Below are 8,684 nucleotides of genomic sequence, written 5' to 3'. Positions count from 1 at the left end.
AAATGCTTCAAACTTTATCTTTCTCGTTCCAATAACCGAGCATTATAATATACTTCAATACTTAGTGAAAACATGCTACAGCTAAAGCTGTATATCCCTTTACGGCCCAGCAGCCCACACAAACGTGTGGGTCAACAAATCGTTTACTAAGTGGCACCTGTTTCGGTTTCAGTTTCACAGCCCTTGGTAGTCGCTGCGAACGCTTCCGAGACTTTATTGGTTTCGTTAGTTCACTCATGTCGCCACCAGGGGGCGAGAAATCGCACATTAAAAACGGCGCTCAAGCCAGCGCTAGCCGCCTTCAAGATGAAAACAGATATTTCTTCTTGCTATTCTCGTATTTTCTGAATAACAAGTGTAAGACCCGACTTGCAGGACTTGGAAAAACGCGATTGGCTAAAAAATACACCCGCTCCCTTCGTCTTCGTTCCGTCATCACGCTTGAAAAATGCACCCACACATATGTGTGGGCTGGGCTTTTGTCGTCACGAAAATTTTGCTGGGCACTACAGGGTGGCGGGCTCGTGCCCTGCAGCGCTAGCGATAAAAAATTTTTCTTCCTTTCTTCGTGTCTCATTTATTCGATGTTTTGTGCTGGCTCGTTGGTAATGTTTTCTCGCGCCTGAACCTTAAACTAGTTCCGTAATTACTTGTAAAAAAATAATTATAATTATTAATTATATTAATTAAAACTTCATTATTATTGATTTTACAAAAATCCCATTTATAATATAAGTACTCCTGAAAACATTGTAAAACTCGTAAATAAAAAATTTCCCCGCATTTTCCCGAGGGGAAGAATGTGAAAGTGCGAATGCACGAGTTGAATTTGCGCGGTTCGGTAATGTTCGCGAAAGAGAGATCACACACACACACACAACTACAAAGAAAGAAAGATGCATTTATTCACAGACACCTAGTTGTGTTGTCGTCGTACTTGATTGCTAGAGCGGATCTCAGCTTTGAAATTTCGTGTCAGTACTCCTTTAAGCGGGTGCATTAGCCCTTCTCACGCCCGATTCCTGGCCAATCCCCCACGTGGGTATGTGCCATGCACAGAAACCTATTTGTGTTGTCGTTGTACTTGAGTGCTAGAGCGGATCTCAGCTTTGCAATTTCGTGTCAGTACTCCTTTAAGCGGGTGCATTAGCCCTTCTCACGCCCGATTCCTGGCCAATCCCCCACGTGGGTATGTGCCATGTCAGCGGCCAGGCAGCGCGCGCCCATCTCCCCCCGTTGCCAAGGAAGACGAGGAGATTCCTGGCCAATCCCCCACGTGGGTATGTGCCATGTCAGCGGCCAGGCAGCGCGCGCCCATCTCCCCCCGTTGCCAAGGAAGACGAGGAGCGCGCGCACCCGCAGCTGTTGCTATGTGGACGGACGGCGGTCACCGGAATTCAGGGTCGCTTATTAAGTGCATTCGCACTTAAAACGTAAAATTAATGCAGGTTTCCTGCGCCTGGTGCCATTTTTAAGGTATTCTTACTACCCGCAGATCACACGAATGTGGGTTTGTTTTGTGTGTGAAATACTCTGCGCTTTCTATTTTCATTTGTCGAAGCATGATTAAGGGAAAATACACAAAATTTATTTACTTGTGGCCTTTTTTTCCAAAATCTTTTTGCTGGGCAGGAAAGGGTTATGGGAACATGCATTAAACGCTGCTGTGCATGTAGTGGTGCCCCAGAAGACCACTGCGGCAAGGCCATTTTGGCTTTGTCGCCTAAGTTCACTGTGAAGCAACATAAGCGGTGTATGCCAGCGCTAATGATGATGCAATCTGCATGTCCATCACGTGGTCTCATACAGCTGTTGGGCAAAGGTCATCATCAACATCACTGAAAGGGCGCTGTAAGGCCACTGACTCAGAAAGTTTCCATCATGACATGGTAATGTGGCAGATGCAAACCTCTACCGAACGGGGTTGACGCCGCCAGAAGAGAATTTTTTCTTTTTATTGAAAAGATGTTTTCTTTAATAAATAAACAAAAGAATTGAGCTGATTATGCAAGTAATTAGCGATTTACAAGTATGCCATTAGTTATGTCATGAGGCAATAAAAAGTTTAAATTCCAGAAGAGAGAGAGAATAAAAATTTTTTTGCTTGCTTTCGTAAATTTTGGAAAGCACTGATCCCATATACAATACCGCTTGTAGAGCAAGTATTTTTAGACTTACAGCCATGTCATCAAACTAGGACTTCGGCCCTTGGGGCCACCCAGACGTCAGTCTGGCCTTCACTGCAACGCCTTTTTCTTTATAAAAAACGAACACTCGCGATATCTATCGAAAGGGGCATTCTTAAAGGAGCCATGAAGAGAAAACACAAGTTTGGTTCATTCAAAAGATTGCCTCGTTAGAATCATATACTGACACCACTTTTAACGTAAACTTCGCTAAAATAAGCTACATAATTAGGAAAAAAGGGAATGGCCATGCGACCCACAAGCTCATTTCCCGCAGCAGAACCCATGAAGTCATACGAGACAGCTTTGCGATTGGCGGAGGGCGGCAAAAGCAAACGCAAATTAGCCCTTTCAGTCCCGAATTATTATATTCACTGCAGAAAAATTCCTTACTTGGAGGTTTAGCAGTATCAAGTGTCTAGAGGTAAGAAAAAAAGATTCACTATCTCTAGAATACAAATTACGCAAATGGCGTCGTGTCCTACGTCATACGGAGACACCATTATTGATTCCTGCTTTTCCATATAAAAATAATAAATATCCTGAGGCAGTTTACAAACAAGGAGGTGAAATAATTTCGGCACATGAAGGAGGTGTTTTTGGCCTTTATAAATGATTTACGCCACAGTAAACAAGAACTTAGAACGGCAACACACCGGAGCTCCTACAAAACTTGGTGGTGTCCATTTTGAAACGATGTTTATGAGTGTGGTTCCGCCATTCCACATCACATGGTGCTACCTTTCCCTTCCGTAGGTTTCGAACATCAGCCGCACCGTTCTGCACATGAACTCTCTTCGTTTTCACGAGGAAAACGATATAGAAAGTCGCGTCTCCATATGGAGACACGGTGACTGAAAGAGTTAGGCAAAGCTTATAAGCTTGCCGAACGAGCTATTTGACCTTAAATTTAGGGCACATTCTTTTTAAAGCCCTAAGAATGGTGGCACAAACAGTCGAAGTTACGAAAGCACACGTAAACATAGAAGTATCGATGCGTACTGCTGTTGGTACTGCGCGCACTATGCTTGGTTTAGCTGCACAGGACTGCGGGATTTTGGGGTTGTTTCAGACGACACTGGCCGATTGACGCAAGCGACGATGTCTTACGTGACCGTATTTGTCGAGCGAGCACCATGTTTCACGAAACGATTGTCTCCATGAACAAAACAAGCCAGGTACAAATACGTTCACAAACAAACCAAAGGCAGAAAAAGCTTGCTACGATGTGGTGGCGCCATCTAGCTTCACTTACGGTAAACACGGCCCTGTGATGTCATTGCAGACCACGAAAACGCATGATTTAGCGGGAAAATTAAAAAATTGACTTACATTAATTAATTTCTCAGTGAAGAAAGCATCGTTTGCATTCGGACAAGCGCTGGGGGCACTTTATATAAAACACGAAATCTTTCGAATAACACAAACTTGTGTTTTGTCTTCATGACTCCTTTAACGAATCATTTCCCAGAAAATAGCTGTTTCGGTTTTGTTCTCAAATTGCTAGAAGAATTTTGGGTAATGTCCTACATGTTGGACACCAGGGCCAAAAGGGTTAATATGGCGCCACCAGACCTGTGATGTCATTAGAAGTGTGTGTGTGCGCGCGCGTGCGTGCGGACGTGTGTGTGTGTGTGTGTGTGTGTGTGTGTGTGTGTGTGTGTGTGTGTGTGTGTGTGTGTGTGTGTGTGTGTGTGTGTGTGTGTGTGTGTGTGTGTGTGTGTGAACTACTGGACGATTTGGCCAGGACAGCTTCGCTGCATTCATGTGCGAAGCTTATATGCCCGACTGATAGCATCGTTCATCGTGCAAAACACCAAAACACACTGCAGGAAAGCCAACTTTACAAAATTGGTTTTACGAAATGATGATGATGATTATAAGCGATGGTACAGCAAGCGCCTTAAGAAACAATAATTAAAGCCCCTTACATAATAATAGTTGAAACAAAGAACCATGCAACCTGAGTCAAAGTCCATAATCCAAACTGCTTAGACCCTGTCGGAATGGTGAAATCAGATAGACGTCGGCTTCATAGCGCGAGGAACCCAGGTTCTATTCTGACCATAGGCCTCCTGCGCTGGAGTTGATGATGATGATGATGATTAAAGGCCTCCCCTTTGAATCGGGGTGACGGCGTGCGCCATCTAGCCTATCTTAGTAGTTTGAATTTAAATTTAGTCCCTCAACTCGGATTTCTTTTTAATTCTGCCCTGCCGCTACCCTTGGCTGGGATGTTATTTTATCGACTTCCCTGCTTTTTTTCCACCAATACTCTAGCCGCTGCTTAGTAATACCTACTGCTGACCAGTTAATGCTTCCATCAATTGCGAAGCCCAGTGCCTCAGGAAGTAGGACTTTCCCCCCAATTCTATCCGGCTGAATCTTTTCGCATCCTATTACTATGTGGTCGATTGTTTCTTTATCCCTGCCACATACAACACATGCGACATGCAGTTTTGGCGACATGCAGCGCCCCTAGCGGCCGACGCCTCTGGGTAGTACAAAAGCAGACGACCATCGCCGCCCTCCATGTGTTTTCAATTACAAGCCAGAGTGAAAGTTGGTTGTGGCGCTTTGTGGCGTGTTTAAATGACTGCATACTGTATGAAATAGCCCTTAAAGTAGTTGCAGAGGCTAAACAAAATAATATCCGCTAAAAGAAGCCGATTTGTCTGCTTTCTTTTGAGCGAGCTGTCGCGGCGTGGGACAGTATCGCCAGGTCGGGTGGTTTAACTGTTTGACGACAGTTACAGTTTTTTCTTCTTGCGTGCGGTCGACAAAGGAAAGTTCACGAGTAGCATAAACACGGAGCGCTGCTCATCCTATATCCTGAGGTAACTGCAAAATGTTGCTTCAGCGGGAGCATGCAAGCGAACGCAAGAATAGCGCAGCCGACTCACCTGACACTTCTGGCCTGGCACCGCGATTGAAACGAGTGGAAATTTTGTTTCGTATTTTCGCAAACTAAATGATTCTTGCGTAACGTTTTACGCCGCACGATTTACGAACGGCAGGGTACATGTATACTAGCGAGTAGGGGGGGGGGGGGGGGGCAATATATAGCGCCAGATAAACAAATTGCGCGCTATTAAAGGACGCAAAACATGCACCAAATCACACGCCCGCTGCCTGCAGAGATGTGTACTTCTATAACATCACATAACACAGCCGCATACACGGCACGGGGCCCCGAATATTTACATACGATCATCACTGACTGTGTTGGTTTTCTAGCGCAGGGCTCGTCGAGTCTGAACACCGACACGCCAGTTTTGACTTCAAATGGAGTTAGACAGCAAGACAAGAACAGAGAATTGGCGTCCTCCAGTTGAACTGCCCCCCCCCCCCCCCCCCCCCCCCATCTTCACACTTCGCCAGATTATTCTTAAATATTATTAGAAATTCGCTGAATTTTTTCTTTTGCATTCAAAGCCTTCTCCTCCTCCCACCCGATTTGCCGTCCAGCCCTCCGCCGTGTCGGCTGCATGGAACTCGGCCGTTGCTGATGATCATTATAGGCTATTAAGTGCGAACTGGGAATGTATGCTGCAAGAGCGTAATTAAGTAAAGTGAGAGCAAACAAGGAAAGCGAGAGGCCTCTTAGTTCGCCCGACCACTTTGTTTTGCGGCCACTAATTTCGGAATCGCAAAACAGATTTCAGTGACTCTTCTGACGGTCGCGGCATTTTGTCACTGAGACACACAACAAAACGGCAAGCTAAGCTGCACACCATGTATTCGTAACGGCGACGCAAACGAGCACTGTTTAATGAAAGTGCGCGCATATATTGTGCAGGTACGCAAAAGAGCGGCGCACGGCAGCAGGCGAGCCTGCGGTCCGCCGGACTCGCTGGCTTTTTAAAGCGCGATCATCGCCGATTGCGTCACTCTTCTTTTTTGATCGGCTGTTTTTGAGAAGTCTTTGTCACCTAGAGTATTAGTTTAAACTAGAAATTTCACTTCGTACGACCATCGATCGGTGAACCTGCGAGTAGCAGACGCCGTCACGGTCCCGACACTTTCGTCGGCGCTGTAAACGTGTTTAGCGCTGCAAATCTTTTTCCAGTAATGCCAAGTTGGTCGCTGAAATAGATCGGACGCGTCGAGGATGAGCTGGTGACCACGTCGCAAAATAATCGGGAGCGTCGAGCTCATTTTGCTTCTGTTAACACTGGATCCTATGGGACCCGCGCAGCTTTGTACTACCCGGAAGTACAGCCCGGAAGCCGTTTGCGCAGCGCCCCCTGGGCAGCGCAGGAGGCCTATAGAGTTTCTTAGTAAGTATATTGTAAGAAACTATGATTTTGACCATGAGAAGAGGCTTTGTTTTTCGAGGCGCTTTGTGTTTCATTTTCAGAAACACACTCTGTAAAGTTGGCTTACCTGGAGTGTTTTGGTGTTATCTACTATCTGCGGCGCAAGTGAGGCATATAAAGCGAATTCGCTTTAAAAGAAACCCTTTTCGTGGTCAGAATTGAACCTGGGATTCCAACCTGGGAATCGAACAGTCGGATAGATGGCTTCATGAGCCATCTCTCTGACTGTGCCATTCCGAAACGGCCGAAGCAGTTCAGATTTCGGACTTTGACTCGTGTTGCACGGGAGAAAGCATGGAAGAAGTTTCTTCCTCTATGGGAGAAAGCCTTACGTTTTGAAACATTCGTGGCCACGCCTACTCCCATCAATAGTATGCTATCGATGAATACAACTTCAAATTTGGCGCTCTCCGAGTGCTTTTGGACAGCTCACGCCATCTAAAGGAGGAAGTATTTCATCAGTTTCACTTTCGAGTTTCTTTTCTCCACCGCGGGGGGATTTTTAAAGGTCTTTTTGCAGTCGGGCACACGTGGTTTCAGTTGCAGCGTCGATGCCGCTGGCCGATCCTCCTGGGGAACGGGGAATTTTGATGGATTCCGATGAATCTGAGCTGTAATGGTAGCAGCGCAGAAACGTCAGACGACTTCGATTCGCCAGACTTCAGTACGGACGGCAAAAGAGCGTCAAACCACCATGGAACATCAGCAGGTATCCGTCGGCAAGTTTCACTTTCCCTTCGGATTGTTCTATTGCTGCCGTACATTGATGTGAACATATCCGGACTGTTCTAAAGGTCACAGCTCTTATCTGCAGGGTGTCGACTTTGTTCAGGCTGGACCACTTGGCGCCGGCTGTACAGAGTGGGGCCAACCTCTGTTTCACCGCGTCGAGAAACTGCTTTGCGTGGTGACATATGATAGGATATAGTGCTTATATTTTTGGATGTATGTAAATAACTTTTGTACTTACAGAGCTAGTATTTGCGGTATTATTCTGTAAGATTTTGTTTGTTTACCCTGCACAAAGAAGCATGATGTTTTCGTTTTTTGTTATTTTTGTTTAGATAATTTCTTTATAATCGTAATAAACCTATTGTTTGAAATTAATAGTGTTGGAAAGCCTCATCCTTCCGCTATCATTTAATACCTTGCACTTTAGCATTAGTCATTACCTGTGGCAGGAATAAAATATTTCACAGACTACCCAAAAAGAACCGATGGTGCTTCCGCCCCTACCTTATGCCATTCAGGGCCCGTTCAGTAGCTGATGAGTGTTACCCAGCCAACACCATGGAGAAAGCGTGGCACTGCTGCAGGCAGGATTTTGTTCATAACAGTGGATTTATTTTCCAAAGCAGAGCTGCTAAAACTTTCAGTTCTGCCTTCCAGCAACTCAGCCCAGCTCAGCCCAGGCTTGTACGTGGGCTTGTGCACGTGAGGAGCATGTAAAGAAATACACTGAGAGCATGCAAGCCTGCATCTCGTGAGGAGTGCCCGGCGTCGGCCAACTCGACCATCGAGAACACTCTGCCCAGCATTCGTGGCGTGACCTCTTGTGCGCTGTTCCCCTCGCCAGTTCACGCGTGTTCACGCCTAAGTGGGCAACATAGATGCCGAGTTCTATAGACCTCATGCAAAAGTTCCGCCATTTAGCGGAAGAAAAACGAAACGAGCACGTGACGCCATGTTGGGGGATGGCAGTCGCGGGATTGCTGGGTACGGAGCGTGTGAGGGGCTTTCTCGGCTTGGCGATCCTTTATACTCAGATTTAAGCGCAGCAAAATGAGCGACGAGTGATCTGTGAACCTTTCTCTGTTGCCCACATTTGCGGGCGACTTCGTAAATATGCATTATGCATCGAAAAAGCAGTCGGGGAGGCACTGGCAGGGAAGCTGTTGGAGGCTGTCGCATTTCTTCTTTTTTGGGGGGGCTTTGAGAACGCACACATTGAAAGTACATCCGAGTTAAATTTCGCCTCTCCATCTTCTTGGCGAACTGATGGAGACGAAATAGTGATGTTCTTTTGATGCGCGAGCCGAGAGGACGATCTCGACTCGCTCCGATGACCGACGACCGATGCTTGGAGCGGGTGAGGGATGAGGACTGCCTTCCTTGCTAGATATTAGGTTTATTTACATTATTTACAAAACTCCAACTTTACATCAGGTCAGAGTGACGG

Source organism: Haemaphysalis longicornis, unplaced genomic scaffold (genome assembly GCF_048455015.1).
Source record: "Haemaphysalis longicornis isolate Haplotype H1 unplaced genomic scaffold, Haemaphysalis longicornis Haplotype H1 scaffold_4, whole genome shotgun sequence".
In the NCBI taxonomy this organism is placed as follows: Eukaryota; Metazoa; Arthropoda; class Arachnida; order Ixodida; family Ixodidae; genus Haemaphysalis; species Haemaphysalis longicornis.
This window is presented reverse-complemented; position numbering follows the sequence as displayed.